General features: G+C 43.3%; 1 protein-coding gene and 1 long non-coding RNA gene across 8 annotated transcripts in view; both read right to left on the minus strand.

Moving 5' to 3' along the window:
• The window catches only part of LOC309532073, a 346,799-nt gene that overhangs the window by 271,145 nt on the left and 55,296 nt on the right, over nucleotides 1-20,358 (minus strand). The gene's annotated exons all lie outside the window — the stretch shown is intronic.
• The window catches only part of ST6GAL1 (ST6 beta-galactoside alpha-2,6-sialyltransferase 1), a 106,113-nt gene that overhangs the window by 20,210 nt on the left and 65,545 nt on the right, over nucleotides 1-20,358 (minus strand). For 5 of the 7 annotated variants that reach the window (XM_082221875.1, XM_082221874.1, XM_082221871.1 and 2 more), the window contains exon 2: nucleotides 7,589-7,725. The gene's annotated coding sequence lies outside the window, so the exon portion shown is untranslated. Of the gene's footprint in view, nucleotides 1-967; nucleotides 1,047-7,588; nucleotides 7,726-8,039; nucleotides 8,257-20,358 lie in introns of those variants that run through there. The other 2 variants (XM_082221872.1, XM_082221876.1) reach the window with 2 other exon arrangements.

Consider the following 20,358-nt stretch of genomic DNA (forward strand, 5'->3'; position numbering starts at 1 on the left):
TACTTAACCCGAGGTACCACTGTATTTGACTTTCTTCAGAATGTTTTATTTATGTTTTATTGATTTAATATGCTGTAAATTGCTTTGAGATTTTTCTTAAAAATATACAGCTGTATAGAAATTAATAAATAAAAATATGCCTTCCTTCTCCAGCCACAATCTCTGGAGGGAGAGATTGTGAGACAATGCAAGAAGCATGAACCCGAGACTGACATCCAAGAAGGAGTGCATGGAAGGGAAGAGAAATACACAATTGTGCTCATTTCATTTATAAGCTGCATTACTATGCTTAAGGTGGCTAACATCAGAACTAAAATTAAGGGGAAACGAGGAGTGTGAGTGGACAATGAAATACAAAACCAAGTAAGAACAGGGCACAGAAGCAAGAGAAAAACAATAAAGCCCACAGTACTCTGCACACTGCACAAAAATCAGTCTGTGATGCTCCAGGGGGTCTCTTGTGAGGCTCTTCCTACACAAGTCACCGGACCAATCACTCAGTTGGTCCCATAGATCCAGATTTCCCTTAATGAGAGATAGATAGCAGTGGGCCTCTCCCTCTCTATGTTTAACTGTGTATATCAATAAAAGGCACGTGGGGTGAGGCATGCTATCTCTGCAGTTGTATATATCAATACAGGGCACGTGTAGTCCAGTAGGCTGTTCCTAGAATCCACACAGAGCAGAACAGCTTCATTAACTGAAGAATATTAAACATTATTTACTTATTTATTTTTAAAAAACTAAAGAACAATAAGTAGTTTTACTAGCCCAGCCTGGCATACGCAACTCTCCTCTTTGATTGCTACCCAAACTCTTACCCCTAGGTGCTCATGTTTTTCCCCCTCTCTCATCTTTGTTCCCGATACCAGGCTCAGACATGGTTTTTTATTGTGAAAATCTTTTTTAAGTTTCTTTCAAAGGGCACTCAGGGTTATAAAGCAGGATAGAAGTACCCAAAACATACACATAAAATCGCCTTCCTTCTCACTCCATCTCAACACCTCCTCCAACTCCCTCAACTGCCACTCTCAACACTCCACAACCTGTCATTCACAGTGACTTCACACAGCACTGTCAATCAACCTGCTGCAGTGCAATTCACGTCCCAAGAAACTTGCATGGGCTTGGGCTGCAGCTGCACAGAGGGAGGGAGTGGAAATGTCTAGCTACAGCAAACGGCTGCTTGGTGATGGGATGTTCCTGGCAGGAATGACTCCTCTTGCTGGCTACGGCAAGCAAGTCCTTCAGAAGCTCTCCAGGGGGAGGAATCATTCCACCTTCCAGACTGGCAGAGTGAAGACAACTCCTCAAACCCCAAATCTGACAACTGGGAATGGCAACTCCAAACAAGGAACCAATAATGAAAAAGACAAGAAAATGAAGACAACAAACAGGGCAAACACCAATAGTCTGGGATATGTAGGTCGCTGGTAGAAGCCCTAAGCCACCAATCTCACTCCAGGTGGAAAACAGACAGTGAAGCAGAAGTGGGAGAGATGCCCTTCATCCCTATAGTAAAATAGAAACTCACAGGAAGCAGAAATTTCCATTTTTGCCAAACAGGGATGGAGGACATTCCTACTAGGGTTATAACAAAGCAGGCTCCTTCAGACCTGTGTGGGCTCCTTCACCTACTGTGACAGAAGCTCTGGAGAACTTTCCTACAAAAGGCTGCATCAGTCGATAAAAATGAGTCTATTTGATAGGGCTAACCAAAGTATGAGGAGAGACGCATGTGGCAGCCGTACAAATATCCACAATTGGAAAACTACTCTTGCGTGCTCAAGAAAGGGGTCACCTGGATGAGCCTGCACAAATCACTGCTGCCTACTTTGCTCTACCTTTGCCTGTGGCTGCCAAGAGTCTTGGCTATCCAGTCATTCATCCCAAGAGGGAAGTCTGCAATCTCCATTGTGGCAAAGTGGTTTGTGTGTGCAGAACAAGGACAAATAGGCAAAAGCTGGAAGTAGAAACCCTGAGTTCCAGACTGCTGCTATTCCTCCGGCAGCTGGGTTGGCAAAGCCAATATGATTTAAGGCATCACCAAGAGGCAGCTTCTAGCAGTATACCCACATCCTCCAGCTCTTGCTGTGGAGATGAATGCAAGCCTCTACTTCAAATGGGATGCTGGTTGCGTAAGAGACATTGGCATTAATGCGCATGCACCTTATCTGTGGGCAGTTCCTTGTCTGGTGTGGAGTTACCCACAACCACAAGCCTATTAATAGATGAATAGCACGGCCATTTTTCCCTTTCCTGTCTCATGAATTATCATATCCTTTTGGTGAGATTGTATAACATAGAGATCTCCTTGCTCTGAACTGCTTTTTCAAATGTTAGTATTCTTGCTTGCCAGATTTGAAAATTTAGAATATGTATTTACATCAAATATATCAAGGCAGCGTACAGCATATAAAATTCAATAAAACCAGACTGTAAATATCTAGGAAACATAATTTTAAACATCAGTAGACACTGATGGTTGCAAGAAAACAAAATCATATTGTGAAGGCCTGTCTAAACAGTTTTCAGAAGATGTCTGAAAGATGGCAGGGTTGGTTGCTGCTGAACCTCCACAAACAGTGAGTTCCACAGGACAGGGACTGATACATTAAAGGGTCAGTCCCTTGTAAATGCAGCTGAATCCCACCTCATCAGAGGATCTCAGATATCAAGGTATCAAATATGAGATCATTTGAGGCAGATAACATCAGTAACCAAAACAGATACAGTCATACCTTGGTTCTGGACCTTTTTTTTTTTTTTTGAAAATAATTTTTATTAATTTACAACAAAAACACAAACACACAATAATTTCACATCCAATTTTTCACAGAGTATTTCTTTTCTGGACTTCCTTCAGCTTTTCCATAGTCGTTATTTAAATTACGCATTCCTTAAGTTTGTATTGTCATTATTTAAACCTTTCCCTTTCTATTCCCTTTTAACAATACTTCTCAAATTTCACCATGCTTCTTTAAATCCCTCTAGCGTTATCTGTCCCTCACTTATACTTTTCAGATATTCACCTTGGTTCTGGAACTTAATCTATTCTGGAAGTCCGTTCGACTCCCAAAACCGTTCAAAAACCAAGGTGTGGCTTCCGATTGGCTGCAGAAGCTTCCTGCACTCAAGCAGAAGCGTTCAGCTTCCGAAAAACGTTTGAAAACCAGAACGCTTACTTCCAGGTTTTCGGCGTTCGAGGGCTGATTTGTTTGACAACTAAGCCATTTGAGAACCAAGGTATGACTGTATTCACTGTTTGAGTCACTTCCTATGCTTTTCCAGGACGATGACAAGCCATTTTTAAAATTACAACTGTTTATAAGAAGCTGTGGAAAAGGTGATTTCATAAACCACCAGGAAAGCCTGAAGGCAAGGTTATGGCAACCTCAGTGAGATCATAGGAAATCTACAACAGGGGCAGACAGTGCTTATACCCTCTTCATTAAAAAAAAGCTGGCAGTACACAGAAATTCTCCGTCAAGGGTGGTTTTTAAACTTTTTGGATACATCAGAAGAAAACATTAGAACTGAAAACATCACATGCATGCAGAAACAAAAAAGAGAAGACAACTCTCCTGGGAACTGCACATACCTCAACTCCACCAGCTCATCTGACATGAAAAGGCACATCATTTAACCAAAAAGAGTCCCATAAATTAGTATTACTTTTGCATAAGCTTCCATGGACAAGAGCTTTGCTGGTGTGGCAGTTTTGCTGTATTTTTGGTCTGAATGCAAATATGCTGTCATCCCACTCTTTGCACGGAAATGTACTTAAAACGTTCATTACCAAAAGGGGTACGCACGCATCCAGTATGTGTGTATTGATGAAGGCCCGTCCTGAGCCATCAACTTATGACTATCTAGCTCTTAAAGTAACAACTGGAAATTCTTAGAAACCAGTCGGGGACAAATATAAGAAGACACCTCCACTCCAGTATGGATTCCCTTTAACACATACATAGCCCAACAAGACAACAAGAAGAATCCACCGACAGGATATGAATCAATCTGGCTAACCTGTCCCAAAAATCCACCCCTTCACACACATAACCAATCTCACTACAGCCAACCAAAGAGAACCAAAGACAGGGGGTGGGCTGGTTAGGGGGACTCCCTGGTCCTGAATGGGGTAACTGTGCCCCTGAAGGAGCAGGTGCGCAGCCTGGGAGTCATTTTGGACTCACAGCTGTCCATTGAGGCTCAGGTCAATTCTGTGTCCAGGGCAGCTGTTTACCAGTTCCATCTGGTATGCAGGTTGAGACCCTACCTGGCTGCAGACTGTCTCACCAGAGTGGTGCATGCTCTAGTTGTCTCCCACTTGGACTACTGCAATGCGCTCTACGTGGGGCTACATTTGAAGGTGACTTGGAAACTGCAATTAATCCAGAATGCGGCAGCCACACTGGTAACTAGGAGCGACCGCCGGGACCATATACTGTAACACAGGTCCTGAGAGGCCTGCATTGGCTCCCAGTTTGTTTCTGAGTACAATTCAAAGTGTTGGTACTGACCTTTAAAGCCCTAAACGGCCTCGGCCCAGTATACCTGAAGGAGCTTCTCCACCCCCATCATTCATCCCGGACACCGAGATCCAGCGCTGAGGGCCTTCTGGCAGTTCCCTCACTGCGAGAAGTGAGGTTATAAGGAACCAGGCAGAGGGCCTTCTCGGTAGTGATGCCTGCCCTGTGGAACACCTTCCCACCAGATGTCAAGGAAATAAGCAACTATCTGACTTTTAGAAGACATTTGAAGGCAGCCCTGTTTAGGGAAGCTTTTAATACAGTGGTACCTCGCAAGACAAATGTCTCGCAAGACGAAAAACATGCAAGACGAAAGAGTTTTTCATTTTTTGAGTCGTTCCACAAGACGAATTTCCCTATGGGCTTGCTTCGCAAGGCGAAACGTCTTGCGAGTTCTTGCGAGTTTGTTTCCTTTTTCTTAAAGCCCCTAAGCTGCTAAGCCGTTAATAGCCGCTAAGCCGTTAATAGTCGCTAAGCCGCTAAGCCATTAATAGCCGCTAAGCTGCTAATAGCCACTAAGCCACTAATAGCCTTCGCAAGATGAAAAAACTGCAAGACGGAGAGACTCGCGGAATGGATTAATTTCGTCTTGCGAGGCACCACTGTATTTGATGAATTATTGTATTTTAATTTTTTGCTGGAAGCTGCCCAGAGTGGCTGGGGAAACCCAGCCAGATGGGCGGGGCATAACTAACTAATTAATTAATTAATTAATTGCCAACCACACCCTAGGCTACCCGAACCTCCCAAATAGTAAGAGAACCCATACAAGTGATGCTGACACAAAAACACGCACATATACTAAGTAAAAGAATAGAAGCATTACTACCCCTCCCCCTATTTTCTCCTCAACCTAATACTGCATGCAACACTGTTGCCTCACAACAAATGAAACTGATTCGTAAAAAACACAACTTGAAAAAAAGACAATGCACGTATTTTTGTAAACTAAGAAATTTTTAATAATAATAATTAAATAAAAAAAACCAGTCAGGCCTTCAATTCCATATGGCACAAAACAATTTTTTTGCGATCATTGTTTAGCTCAAAACTGCAGTGCGTCTGTCTATCCTGATGAGCAGCCATAAAGATCCTTATATTTCCTAGCCAAAGACTAGTGAAAGGCTATGCAAGCTTACCGAAAAAGAGCTATAAAGGTATGAGACATAAAAAAAGCATTGAAATAGTTAATTTCCAATGTCGTATCTGCACTTTATGTAGAGGGGAAGCCTCATAAGGAATGTAATAGAACATGGTGCGAACAGTTCTTTTGCCCTCAAATGCAGAAGATTTTATTCAATGCAAAATTGGCTAAAATCCAAAAGAGTCATCTCATAATTTAACGTTGCAGTTTCTCTCTACGACTGGCATCAGCAGATGTCTGACCTGTAACTTTAATGCTGTTTCTCCTCTGTTTTCCACTAAGCATATGACAGCACATTTAAAGTTATTATCATAATCACGGAGCTGTGGGAGAAAATAAGATCTGAAACATGACAGTCCAGATTATTTGTGCATTTCGGCTACAAAAATTTAAAATAGAATACTTGATCAACCAAAAGTCCTAGATAACCAGATTAAGTCCTCCTGTTTCAGGCAGTCCTTTGACAGTGTAACTCTGGTAAGGACAGTGCAATTCCATACATGTGTGCTCAGAAGTAATTCCCACTGACTTTAATGGAATTTACTGCCATATAAGTGGGTATAGGATTCCAGGCTAACATTCTATTAACTTGCTTTTTAAAAATATGACAGCAGGGATGGGAAATTTGTGCCTCTCCAGCATTTGCAAAGCCACAAGTTTCCCACCCCTATCTAGGGCATTCTACATTTTGTCTGTGTGATATAAGCATGCTAATCATGAACATAAATAATTTGCAGGATGAAAATTTGCAAGTCAGTCTCTAGGCTAGCCAACCATGGTCACATGCAAGACTGGTCACCCGTCTCCTTCCTGCTCAGAAGCCACACAAATTCTTATTATACAAACTGATACAGTGGTACCTCGGGTTACATACGCTTCAGGTTATATACGCTTCAGGTTACAGACTCCGCTAACCCAGAAATAGTGCTTCAGGTTAAGAACTTTGCTTCAGGATAAGAACAGAAATCGGGCTCTGGCGGTGCGGCAGCAGAAGGGGGCCCCATTAGCTGAAGTGGTGCTTCAGGTTAAGAACAGTTTCAGGTTAAGAACGGACCTCCGGAACGAATTAAGTACTTAACCCGAAGTACCACTGTACATGCAAAATAGAGTTTGCTTTCCTGAAGAAACAAAAAGCAAACTAACCAGACACCATTTAAAAACTGTTTATAATGTTTGCAAAAATGTAATGTTTGCAACAATGTAAGGATCCTGTATGCAAAGCAGATGCCAGAATGAGTGAAACTAAACAAAACTGGGGGGTGACACCTTCCAAACTAAACATTTTGCTTTAATGTCAAGCACAGGTGTGAGGTACCTCTGAACAATAATAGTTCTGTATGCACAGAATTTATTCTCTGCTTTTCTACATTAATATATAGTCAAAGCACCTTATAAGTTTTGCTTAAACATTAAAAGAAACAGCAAACCACCAGAAATGATGGCCTAAAGCAGTACTAAAAGCAGGCATGAGGTAAAAGCATTTTGGCTAAGCCCACTGAAACAGCACTGCTTTTAGTTGGCAATGCTTCCATATCCATTCTCTCTCTCTCTTTTGCATACACTCTCATCCCTTTGATTGTATAACATCCTTGGTACCAAACCACCATGATATAAAACCCCCAAATAAAAAGACATTTGGACTACAGCTATGAACAAATTACTGATGTTGGTGAAAAACCACCAACACAGAGACGAACAAGAAAGATGCTCAAAAGCAACCTGATAATAGCATGAGCCTAGCACCCTGCATTCAATAAAACAAATGGGTTCAGGATTTAACACTCTATCCTACAGCCTTACAGTTGTGAAAGCGTGATTACTAGGGACAATCCGTCTAATCAAGCCAATGAAATCTTATTTCAGCTACTGCGTCCCTAAATTTCATTTGCTAATCTGACGACAGATTGGTTACCTGATGTCGATGAAAACTGAAGTTGCAACAGACACGGCAGGGTGTTAGAAGATTTCAGGGCTGCTCATAATGCTCTTGCTGGCCTAGAAACCCAGCCACTCAAAGCAGTGAGATCTCTAACGAAGGCTGAAGGCCACCTGTGAAATGAAAAACAGTTTATTAGAGGGGAAAATACCAACAGCACAGGAGTCGTCATGCTTTTAGTATACAGAGATGAAACTGAAAGACACAGACTTCTGATGCCTGAGCCAAGCCTTTTAAGCATGAAGGAAAGCATGCTAACAGCCTTCCGAGAGGCCTGAAAGAAACAAATGCAAACAACTGCCGGTCGCCACTACGTAAAGTAGCTTATCCCGAAACAAATCAATGGATCCAATTTCATTCAAATCAAATCACTAAAAGCTCCCTTCCAACTATACATTCAAATGCCCTTCCAAGAACATTAGACTACTTCTCATGTGGAGAAACTGTGTGGAGCCTCATCTGTCGTTTTGTCTTCCAACTTCTCAACGAAACCAGAAACCTCCCGCTGCTCATCTCCTGCAGGTATAAAGAGCCCACGCCCAACCTATATTCTATTTTGATGTACTGCTTTTTGGAATTGAGACAACTCAGAAAAGAAGAACAAGCCTAATCTGGCATCTGGAGCCACTTTTCAGGTTGTTGAGACACAGCTGAAGGGAATCGGAACACCAGAACTTGACAGTGTGAAGTCATAAGAAGGAAGGAACTACATTTCCTCAATGGCAGCAAAGCTGGGGGAAGTAAGATATACTTTTTATTGATATCTTTAGCCCTTAACACTGGGGAACAGTATCCCCACAAAATCACCTTATCCTACACATGCTCATTCAACTGCTTTGACCAGCTGGGTGCCACATAATGCCCATTTCACATTTGTAAGAATTTGGTCGGTTAGTGCACTTTGGAACTCACTGCCTATTGAGATCAAGCAGACATCTGCTCACTATGCCCTTTTTGGTGCCCAAAACATTCCTGTTTAGACAAGCCTACCCAGGTGCTTAGTGAGTTGAGGTAATTTTAACTTTGGGTGTTTGAAGTAGGGCTGTACATTTTTCTTGATTTTACTATTTGATCTTCTATAAACTACATTTGGGTTTTTAAAACAATCAAACAGTGTGTAATAATGAATAAATGGATTGGCAGGTGAAGGTGGTTTGAGGGGCACCCTATCTGGGCATTCATTAAATGGGGAAAATATCACATTTGGGGATGCTCTTGCAGGGACAAGTGAGTTGACTCCGCTGCCTCCTTGGTGTCCGTTTTGCTTTAGCGTTCCAAAATATATAGGGATCCAATATGGACCTGTAGACTCTTGGAAGGCAACAGTAGGAAGAATGGGGCTAGCACTCTCACCCAACCCAGGTGTGATGAGGTACCTATTTAAATAACGCCTGAATGGGCCTAGAGCAGGGTTTTTCAGGCTGAGGGTCACATTTCCACCTGGGTGATCTTCCAAGGGTCTACATCCCAGTGGTAGAAGAAGAAGAAGAGTTTGGATTTGATATCCCGCTTTATCACTACCCAAGGAGTCTCAAAGCAGCTCACAATCTCCTTTCCCTTCCTCCCCCACAACAAACACTCTGTGAGGTGAGTGGGGCTGAGAGACTTCACAGAAGTGTGGCTGGCCCAAGGTCATCCAGCAGCTGCATGTGGAGGAGCAGGGAAGCGAACCCGGCTCCCCAGATTACGAGTCCACCGCTCTTAACCACTACACCACACTGGCTCTCACCACTGGTAGGCAGGACCAGAGGCAAAAATATGCAAAGCAACAAGTGTACATTTTACCTTTGTACAATAGACTAGTTTCTACACACACTCACAAAGAATCATAGAATTGTGTTGGAAAGGGACCCCAGGGTCATCTAGTCCAACCCCCTGCAAGGCAGGAATCTCAGCTGAAGCATCCGTGACAGATGGCCACCCAACCTCTGAGAGCTGCTTATTTCTGAGTAAATATGCCTGGATTCTACCTGCAAAGCACAATGAGCATATTCTTAATGAAGACTATTTCCCATTCTAAATATTTCCTAAACTAAAAAGCCACAAACATTGTGATCTTTCATTGCAAGAGAGTTTCTCCAGCTCTTTGGCCCGTTGGTTGCCCCCTTTCTACTGCTTTTTCAGCTCAACAGTATCCTTCTTTGAGGGGCAGTAACCTTAATGTAACCAACATTCCGGTCTAGGAAACAGCATTCTTCCCATCAGTCCACTATTTCCACAGATGTTTCCCCAAACCTGCTCAAGTTCACCGATCATCTTCCTTCCATTCCTATTCAGCTGTCATTTTGCACTGGGCTGTAATTAATAGTGGGTTCGTAATTTGCTTCTAAGTGTAACATTTTGGAATGCTCAAGTGTCTCCGACACAGATTCTCTGCAATTAAAATAACCTTTACAGATCTCATCAGTGCTCCGAGATAATCTCACTCACTTCTGGCAGGGGATGCAATTAAAAATAATAATTGAACAATCGCTCCAAGTCATGGATTTCATTTAAGATCTTCATGTATAATCCCCACCCTTTTTACTTGAAGAAAGAAAGGTAGATTGTAAGGAGAAAGAGTTTCCCTTACAAATCTGAAAGATAATAGTTACAGAACTTATTGTTACAGGAATGAAATTATTTAAGCATTATATATATATATATATATATATATATATATATATATATATATATATACACCACACCCCTCAACAGTATTTATAGGAACTCAAACACCAAACTCTGCTCTGTTCCAGTAACAAGAAGCCGAAAGCACCAGCCTGAAGATGACGAGTGAGACCTCGTCGAAACGTCGCACAGACACCCCGACTCTTACACGGGAAGACACCCGAAGACACCAAAACCTGCATTCCTGTACCCGTGAAAATCTACGAAAGCATATGCTTTCGTAGATTTTCACGGGTACAGGAATGCAGGTTTTGGTGTCTTCGGGTGTCTTCCCGTGTAAGAGTCGGGGTGTCTGTGCGACGTTTCGACGAGGTCTCACTCGTCATCTTCAGAGCTCTGTTCCAGTAATAAGAAGCCGAAAGCACCAGCCTGAAGATGACGAGTGAGACCTCGTCGAAACGTCGCACAGACACCCCGACTCTTACACGGGAAGACACCCGAAGACACCAAAACCTGCATATATATATATATATATATATATTCTTATAGGACAAGGCTGTGATCCTGAGACAGAAAGCTCTGTAGGAAGAGAAATATTATGTAACCACACAATATTTTGGGGCAATCTCTCCTGAAGAAGACTTCCCTTGAGCCATAGGTATATGGAAAATACCACGAGGTCACTAACAATCCCTTCTTGGCCAACATATGCAAGGGATAGCCCTTGGCAGCATGTTCTGTACCTATGGGCATAGCTGTCAACTTTCAGATTCAAAAATAAGGGATCAGCAGCCTCACCTGTCCCGGGGACAGTCTACGGGATATCTAACAATCCGGGATAGCAGCGGGAAACGGCACTGGAATAAAGGAATTTCCCGCAAAAAAAGGAAAGGTTGAAAGCTATGCCTATGGGTCTGATGTTATCTGACTTCACTGCAAAGTGTTGAAAAGGCTGTGATTCATAGGTATGGAATGATACTTAATAATGTGGTTAAATAATTTAGATTTCATAAGCATCTTTGGGATTATAATCTTCAGGAAGTGGAGGAAAAAAATAGCAATACATGTGTAATGTACTAGACTGGAAGAAACTCCTGCCTGAAACTTTATAGAGAGCTGCTGCCAGTCCGTGTCAACAGTATTGGCATATATGGACCAATGGTCTAAATCAGCTTAAGGAAGCTTCCTATGCTACTCGGAAGGTATATTCAGATCTTTGCAGGAATAGAATAATAATAATAATAATAATAATAATAATAATGTTATTTATATCCCGCCCTCCCCGGCCAGAACTGGTCTCAGGACAGCTAACATCTGAATATATAATACATTAAGACATAAAATTCAACAGAAATACAGGAAGAGTGCAGCATACTACCCACCAAGTCAAACTGGCACTGCAGTGTCAGAACAGGCTTGCTACTGGAAATTGGGAATCTGCCACACAGTCAAAATCATTTTTTGGACTTGTTTTCCTTTATCCTCAGGTCTCACAGAAGGCATCACTAAAAAAGCAACTGGCCTGCTCCAGCAGTTCTGTTCGTTTTACCTAAAACTACTGCCAAACTTCTATTGCTGATATTATTGCTCACTGCCACATCTTGAAGAATTACATTCTATTATCCTGGACCCCAAAAGTAACTGGGCTATTGTCATGAATCTTACTATGTATATATACCTCAGAAATAAATCACACTGGTACAGGTAATGAAGGCCCCATCGCAGAGCTACAATTCCCAAAGTGGTTTAACAAGCAATCCTTCTTCCTGGGGAACTCTGTAATGATAGCTGTGTGAAGGGAATGGGGGGGGCGGTTCCTCCTTACTCTCAGCACCCTTTACAGTTCCCAAGATTATTTGAGGGAAGCCAAGACTGTTTAAAGGGACACGGGTGGCACTGTGGTCTAAACCACTGAGCCTAGGACTTGCCGATCAGATGGTCGGTGGTTCAAATCCCCATGACGGGGTGAGCTCCCGTTGCTTGGTCCCAGGTAAACGGTGTTTCCGTGCGCTGCTCTGGTTTCGCCAGAAGCGGCTTAGGCATGCTGGCCACATGACCCGGAAGCTGTACGCCGGCTCCCTCGGCCAATAAAACAAGATGAGCGCCGCAACCCCAGAGTCAGACACGACTGGACCTAATGGTCAGGGGTCCCTTTACCTAAGACTGTTTAAAGGGGTATGGTATATACAGTGCAGCCCTGTGTTTCCAAAATTACAGACTGCAAAATCTTCGAGCCCTATTCTAAATTTATATTTTTCATCTTCCTCTTTTTTTGTCTCAGCTCTCACTAGGTAGCATCAGCTTAATAACAAGCAACTACCTTTCTGCCATTTTACAACTGGGGAACTGAGGCTAAAGGAATAGTTGCTTGTCGGGGCTTTTTCTGAATTCAACTTGCATGGAAACAAACAGCTGCAGAATAACTAAATATATAAACGACGTTTCCGTGTGCTGCGCTGGTACTGGCTCGCCAGAGCAGCTTTGTCACACTGGCCACGTGACCCGCAAGTGTCTCCGGACAGCGCTGGCCACCGGCCTCTTAAGTGAGTTGGGCGCACAACCCTAAAGTCGGACACGACTGGCCCGTACAGGCAGGGGTACCTTTACCTTTAATAACTATATATAACTAAATGTGAACTGAGAAGAGGAAAAAAGTTGGGTTTCTTAGTTTGTGTCTCTAAATTTAAATTGCAGGCTTGTTCTGTGATTCATCTGGCTGATGGTGGTGGTTTATCTATTTTACTCTTAGGAGGAGAATACGCTCCATGAGCTTTGCATAAAACTCAGAAAAGGGATGGGTGGGGATAGAACAGGTGCCATCTGAGAGGTGACAAAATGCCACAGCTGAAAGGCAGCTGCTCAGCAGAACAGAAGCAACAAGAAACCTCTCAAGTGAAAAGCAAAGAAGCAGCAACCAGCCTAAGCAAATGATAAGAAAAACCACATGGGCCCTGTAGAATCAGCGTCATCAATCTCGCTGTTTTCAAATGTCTGCAATCCAACTCTGCAGGAAGCTGCCTTAAACTGATGTAGACCACTGAGCCATCTAGATCAGTATGGTCTACAGCGGCAGTTCCCAGGTTTTGTTTTGATATGGGGACTCACAAGTTCATATTCACTTGCTAGGGTGGCCCACCATATTTTTTTTGCAACATGACTTTTGGGCTGTCATTCCCAGCTCACATGCAGTTCTGCCCTTCCTTCTTGCTGATAACCCACTCCAAGGACATCTCCGCCACCTACATCATTCAAAGTTGAGACCCTAAACCTTGTCTCTGCCTCCACCCACTAGCACCCAGCAAAGAAGGGGCCCCACTTCCCTTTGCCTGGCAGTCTTAGCATAGAATTGTAGAGTTGGAAGGGACCCCAGGGGTCATCTAGTCCAACCCCCTGCAACGCAGGATCAGCCCATCACTGGCCTGTGTCCCCTGCTAATGGTCAATCCAGCTAGCTCTGCATCAAATTAGCTCCCCCTGAGTTCTACCACATTAAAAGGTAAAGGGACCCCTGATCATTAGGTCCAGTCATGGCCGACTCTAGGTTTGCGATGCTCATCTCACTTTATTGGCCGAGGGAGCCGGTGTACAGCTTCCGGGTCCTGTGGCCAGCATGACGAAGCCGTTTCTGGCGAACCAGAGCAGCGCACAGAAATGCTGTTTACCTTCCCTCTAGAGCGGTCCCTATTTATCTACTTGCACTTTGATGTGCTTTCAAACTGCTAGGTTGGCAGGAGCAGGGACCAAGCAATGGGAGCTCACCCCGTCGCGGGGATTCGAACTGCTAACCTTCTGATCGGCAAGTCCTAGGCTCTGTGGTTTAACCCACAATGCCACCCACGTCCCCTTCTACCACATTAGGAAAGGGAAATTCCTGTGTATATTGTAGACATGTTCATCATTCAAATGCAAAATGCATTTCTGCAACTAGAGGTTGCTGCCATTTGCATGAGAGGAGTGCACAGAGTCCCTTTTCCTGTGAATTGTTCCATATATTTTTCTGGTATATTCTGATCTAGTATGGAGATACTAGAAGCAAATGTCCTGTGTCTGGTTTCCTTTTCCTTGCACAGACTATTCACACTTATCTGAAAGCCATTTCCACTGAACTCACCTGGGCTTGCAATGTATAGGATTATACAGAGGCATTTATAGTTTTTCAGGCAGCACTCCTATGCGCACTTAGCTGGAGGGGTGGGGTGGGGAAGCACCACTAAACAGTCAGCCTTACATGCATATGATTGCTATGTATAAACATTGCATTAGCACATGAATTGTGCTAAGTTATGACACATTTTATGTTGTTAAAGCATAAAGTTTAGGTTTGATAAGAAAGCGAGAAAGTTGTGATTGCAAATATTTTGGCTTTCCCCCAAAATTACGGTTCTCTCCTCATCCCCACAATGGCTTCAGTATTTGGGAAATTTAGCACCTCACCTAAAGGTTATCCTTCCATCCATTGAATAGGTACAAGGACTGTGAGCTCTGCAGCGGTTGCAGAGGCTGCATTGCTGTTTATTTTAGATGCTAGTACTACACAGCTGCCCCCATCAGTAGCTACCCTCCACAGCTTCTTCTCTAAAATTTCAAGAGGTTTCTTCCCATGGATAATGCAGCAGTTTGCAGTGATATCCTGGTTTAATAGCCAATGAGAATGTCAGGACTTACAGCTATAGGAGTACTGTCTAGAAGGATCCAGTATGTTGGAAATGTTTAGATAAGGAGGGTTTGTTAATCCATATGTGGCAGCAATGCGAACTCGCCCCCCCCCCCCAAAAAAATAATAATTCTGGGGAATGATTTATGAAGAACTAAAGAAGATGCTTCAATATTCCTTTCCAAAGAAGCCAGTAGCATTCCTGTTAGCTACAATAGGACAGGAAATTCCAGATAAAGTAAAAAAAAACCTTTTCCTTTACGCAACAGCAGCAACAAAACGCTAAAATGTGGAAGGAGAGAAAAATCCTGACAAAAAAGGGGAACAACTAGAAGAGTATCTAAGAAGTAGTAGTATAACCCTACCCTACAAGTAGGGTTAAACACATGAACACCAGCAAACAAACCAAAGAGTGAAAGATAGAGATGGGAAAGAGTGGACAACTTTAGGAGTTGCAGCAAACCAAAGGGATTGGGCTAGGATGTCAAGGAAAGATAGGTTGGGAAGTCTAGGTGAGATGGGATAGGAGATGGTGTATGTAACTGGAACAAATTTAACTGATTGTAACTTGAAAATGCATAAATAAACAATAAAAAGGAGTATTGTCTAGAATGCTACAATGACAGTTTTTCAACCAAAGCCTAACTGCCACTGATAGGTATGTTTGGCAGGGCTAATGTAGACAAACATAAAAACAGTGGTGCCTTGGTTTATGAACTTAATCCATTCTGGAAGTCCATTCTTAAACCAAAACCGTTCTTAAACCGAGGCGCGCTTTCCCTAATGAGGCCTCCCACCGCTGGTGCCCTTCCACCGTTCAGATTCTGTTCTTAGACCGAGGTAAAGTTCTCAAACCAGGACACTATTTACAGTTTTGGGGAGTTTGTAAACCAAATTGTTCTTAAACCGGACTGTTCTTAAACCGAAGTACCACTGTATACTGTTGTGCCATTGTTTGTATGCCCTTTTTGGGGTTCATCTGAATGGAAAGAGGCCTAGAAGCATAATAAATCAAATCACAAATGTCTTTTTTCTTTTTGTTGTACAAAAACTGGCAGGTCAACCCTACGGTTCCGCCAAGGTTACCATAACATAGTTAGACTCCTATGTTCAGCCCGGAGCAAAAAGCACAATTGCTGCACTAACTGAAATGCCCGCAGCATCCCTGCAAACTTTGCCACTGCCCAGCAATCCTGAGGTTGCTAACTAATGGTAATACACATCAGCCATGCATGGACCTCATCAGCCAATGTGTGGCAACAGTATTAATGTTACATTGATGCTACTGTACCCAGTATATATGCCCCCTGCATGCACAATGCAGAAATGGGCAGCCAGAAGAGACCACTTTGCTTTGCCAGTGCAGACCACCATGTAGCTCTGGGAATCAACTAGCCATAAATGTCAGGACAGATATTTGTATCTCAAGGGGTTTGCAAACAACGATCAACCAAGCACTTTGGGCAGGGCGGCACTAACCTTTTCGGACCAGTAGGCACATGTTGAATGTTGAGAGGGTTGTGGCAGTTACAAAATAGCTGCTGGGGGGGCATGGGGCATGGTAAAAACCAAAACTAGACAGACAGCCTCTCTGGAAAACCTTAAGAGAAGTCAGCTGTGTCCTGCTAGTCCTGACTGTGGAGGACAATAATGATTTTTTACACACAAACACATACACATGCTGTTTGTGTCTAACAGCAACAGGGAGTGTTCCTCAGTACCAGGGAAAGTTGGTCACAGCACAACACACTTTCATTCTACAAAAAGCAGTAAGGTACTATCTACATATTTTGCCCCATTATGTTCTTCTAGAAGGGCTAGAGACTTTTGACTCTGGGACACCTGCCCTGGGGAACCAGTGAAAGCCTTTGTGGGCAGCCAGGGAGCCCGCGGGAGCTATGTTGGTGACCCTGGACTCAGGAAGGGCTGCCATGCCATTCCACTGAGAACAGCCAGCAAGCTCTATAGTCCAATGCGTAGAGGAAGGATCTAAGACTCACTGCAGGGACAATGGTCCAAACAGTCATCAGAGCACTCCACACAGTGCAGCTGTAATGGTGCCCTTGGGAAAGGGGAAAGTGATTTTCATTTCCCCTATCCCTCACCCCCACAAGTGGATCCGACACACAAAGAAAACGAGAAACTGTGACAGAAAGTTCAGAGGCCGGTACCTTTGAGTATTTTGCCAGCACTTATGCATCCAGGTTTTAACACAGCACTCCAACTTGCAATGACTGTATTAGCTGGGGGATGAATGGGATTTCCCCAGCAACAACCTATTGTTCGGTTTGCACGCAGAGCAGCTGTGACCTACCCCCAAACAGAAGCATGGAGGGGAGGGCGCAGGTTTGGCTCTCCTCTGCCGTGGAGTCTCTTTGACATAGAAAGTAAAGCCCACTCCTGCTCTAGAAATGAATGTGCAAGTATTTACTGGAGGGGTGGGGGAAGCACCAAGATGCGCTGTTCTAGGCTTTGAGTCAAAATGGTATGCAAATGAAAAGTAGTAGTATGGTGTTAGTTTTTTTCAAGGGGAAATCACATGTGACATAAGCATTCCTTTCTCACCTGCTTGAAAAAAAGGGGCGAATGGTGTAAGAGTGATGGTTTGGGGTGGAAAAGCATTAATGAGGCCAGAATGCCCTCAAAAGTTCCTTGATAATCCCATAACAAAGTTGCCTTTTGTTCAGGGAATTAAAGCTGATGAGCATCGAAACTAATTGTCTGGCATCTTCCTTTGGTCTTTTGACTGGGGCACAAACAAACAAACACACAAACACCCTACTCCCTGCCAAGCTAAGGATGATGTAATCTAGGTATCTGTGGAGAAAAGAAGGGGACAGGCTGAAGTCTGAGTGTGACTAAAGGAAGCAGAAGTACTGAGAGATAGTTTGGGGTTTGGAAGCTAGCAGCACTTCAGGCTGTTGGTTGTGGACTTATGGTGGGGGGAGGGGGGATTTGGGTGCACCTCTGCCTATGCTTAACAAGTATATCTGTAAACAAGCACAAATATTACAAAACACCAAAGCTCCAGTAACCTCCTTCTAAAATAAACTAAATCTGGGTAAGCACTGCATCCCTGGAAATTCTCACTACTGGGATAGCTCAACCGACATTTCTTCTTTCCGCTCAACTTCACTGTGAGGACTTAAAGGTACAGGTATCCCTGACCATTAGGTCCAGTCATGGATGACTCTGGGGTTGTGTGCTTATCTCACTCTATAGGCCAAGGGTGCCGGCGTTTGTCCGCAGACAGCTTCCGGGTCATATGGCCAGCATGACTAAGCCACTTCTGGCAAAACCACAGCAGTGCATGGAAACGGCGTTTATCTTCCCACCGGAGCGGTGCCTATTTATCTACTTGCACTTTGACATGCTTTCAAACTGCTAGGTTGGCAGGAGCTGGGACTGAACAACGGGAGCTCATCCCGTCGTGGGGATTCGAACCACCAACCTTCTGATCAGCATGCCCTAGGCTCTGTGGTTTAGACCACAGCGCCACCCGCATCCCTAAATGTCAGGACTTAGTAGAACTAAATGCTTTTGTTGCAATGGCATTGGGCCCAAACCACTAGCTATATATCATTACAGACAATACAGTGGTACCTCTGGTTACGTACTTAATTCGTTCTGGAGGTCCGTTCTTAACCTGAAACTGTTCTTAACCTGAAGCACCACTTTAGCTAATGGGGCCTCCTACTGCCACTGCACCACTGTCACACGATTTCTGTTCTCATCCTGAAGCAAATTTCTTAACCCGAGGTACTATTTCTGGGTTAATGGAGTCTGTAACCTGAAGCGTATGTAACCCGAGGTACCACTGTAGTTTGTATTCTCAAAACAGAAGGTACAGAACAGAGCTTCATTTTCCTTGGTGGCTAGTTATTTCATTATTTTCACTGTTGATAGGTTTTGTGGAATGTGGTGATGCGGCATGTGTGTGTTGAACAAAAACTTTAAAATCAGAGACAGCACTGAGATCAATCAATAAATTACTATGTACACTACAATGCCTTTGGCCCTCTTAAAATTATTAATTAACATAAAATACTGCTCCTCACAAGAAATGCTGTGGAAACAAGGTACAATAACATTGTAAAGGTCTCAACAGCCATCAATTTTTACTGTTCTGAGAAGTAAGAGATATGTGGGCAATTGTATTGGAGAGTATGCTGCTGCACACAGGAGTGGCCATTTCCTAGGTAACACAAGATCCTTTGGCAATAAAACAGGAGGCATGACCAACAGAGCTTAGAAAAAGGTCAAGCCAACAGCAACAAGCACACACACTTATGGCTCCCAAGTACGTGCTCTGCTTGAATTCCGTATACTTTGCTTATCAGTCATGTGGCATTTTCTGGAGTTTTTCCATGCTCATGTGGTTCTGCCTCACTTTAAAAAGCTATTGCTGGAACTAGAATTTCCTTCACCATGTAAGCATGTAATTCTCTCTAAAAGATATTTAATATACAGAACCAACACCTATACATGTTTGCTTATTAAAGAGCAAGTCCATTCTGAGATGTGAAAAATTCCCTTCCCAAATCCATGTTTTTTGCAACACAGCCTAGGGGGTGGAGAATGTAATGTCTACAGATGTATATACAGTGGTACCTTGGGTTAAGTACTTAATTCATTCTGGAGGTCCGTACTTAACCTGAAACTGTTCTTAACCTGAAACACCACTTTAGCTAATGGGGCCTCCTGCTGCTGCCATGCCACCGGAGCACAATTTCTGTTCTCATCCTGAAGCAAAGTTCTTAACCTGAAGCATAATTTCTGGGTTAGCAGAGTCTGTAACCTGAAGCGTATGTAACCTGAAGTGTATGTAACCCGATGTACCATTGTATAACATTCTGGAGTTTCCGTAACAATTATTTCTTCTTTTTTTTCAGCATTTCACTTTAAAAAATACAAAAACTCAGGCAAAATGAGAAATGTTGAAGCCGACTGCCATCAAGCAAGAAGTCTGGTGGTCCAAAAATACCAAATGGTTGTTTTCAATGTGAAAACACTTTAAAACAGGACAGACGGAAGGAAGTCCTTCTTCACATGGCAGCCAGCTAAGCAGTGGAACTTGATCCCACAAGATGTGGTGATGGCACCAACTCACAACAGCTTTAAAAGGGGATTAGACAAATATTAACAGTTACTTGTCCTGATGTGTATATACTGTCTCTATGAATACCATTTCCCAGGAAACAACAGCCGGAGAGAGCTCTTGTTCTGTTTGTAGACATCCTGTAGGCTTCTACTTGGCCCCTGTGGGAAATGTATGCTGGACTAGATAAAGACTCTGGTCTGATCCAGCATTGCTCTTCTGTTGCTCTATTTTTTTCGGCTGTGAAAGGTATCCAACTAAGTCATATTCAGAGCAGACCCAATAGTTTTTGTTGATTTCAATGGGTCCACTCAGAGGATGACTAATGTTTGCTGGCTTTCACCCATGATTTCATAATGCTGACTTTCACTGTGAAGCAAAGTAA

The sequence above is a fragment of the Podarcis vaucheri genome (assembly GCF_965113315.1).
Source record: "Podarcis vaucheri genome assembly, chromosome: 5".
NCBI lineage: Eukaryota > Metazoa > Chordata > Lepidosauria > Squamata > Lacertidae > Podarcis > Podarcis vaucheri.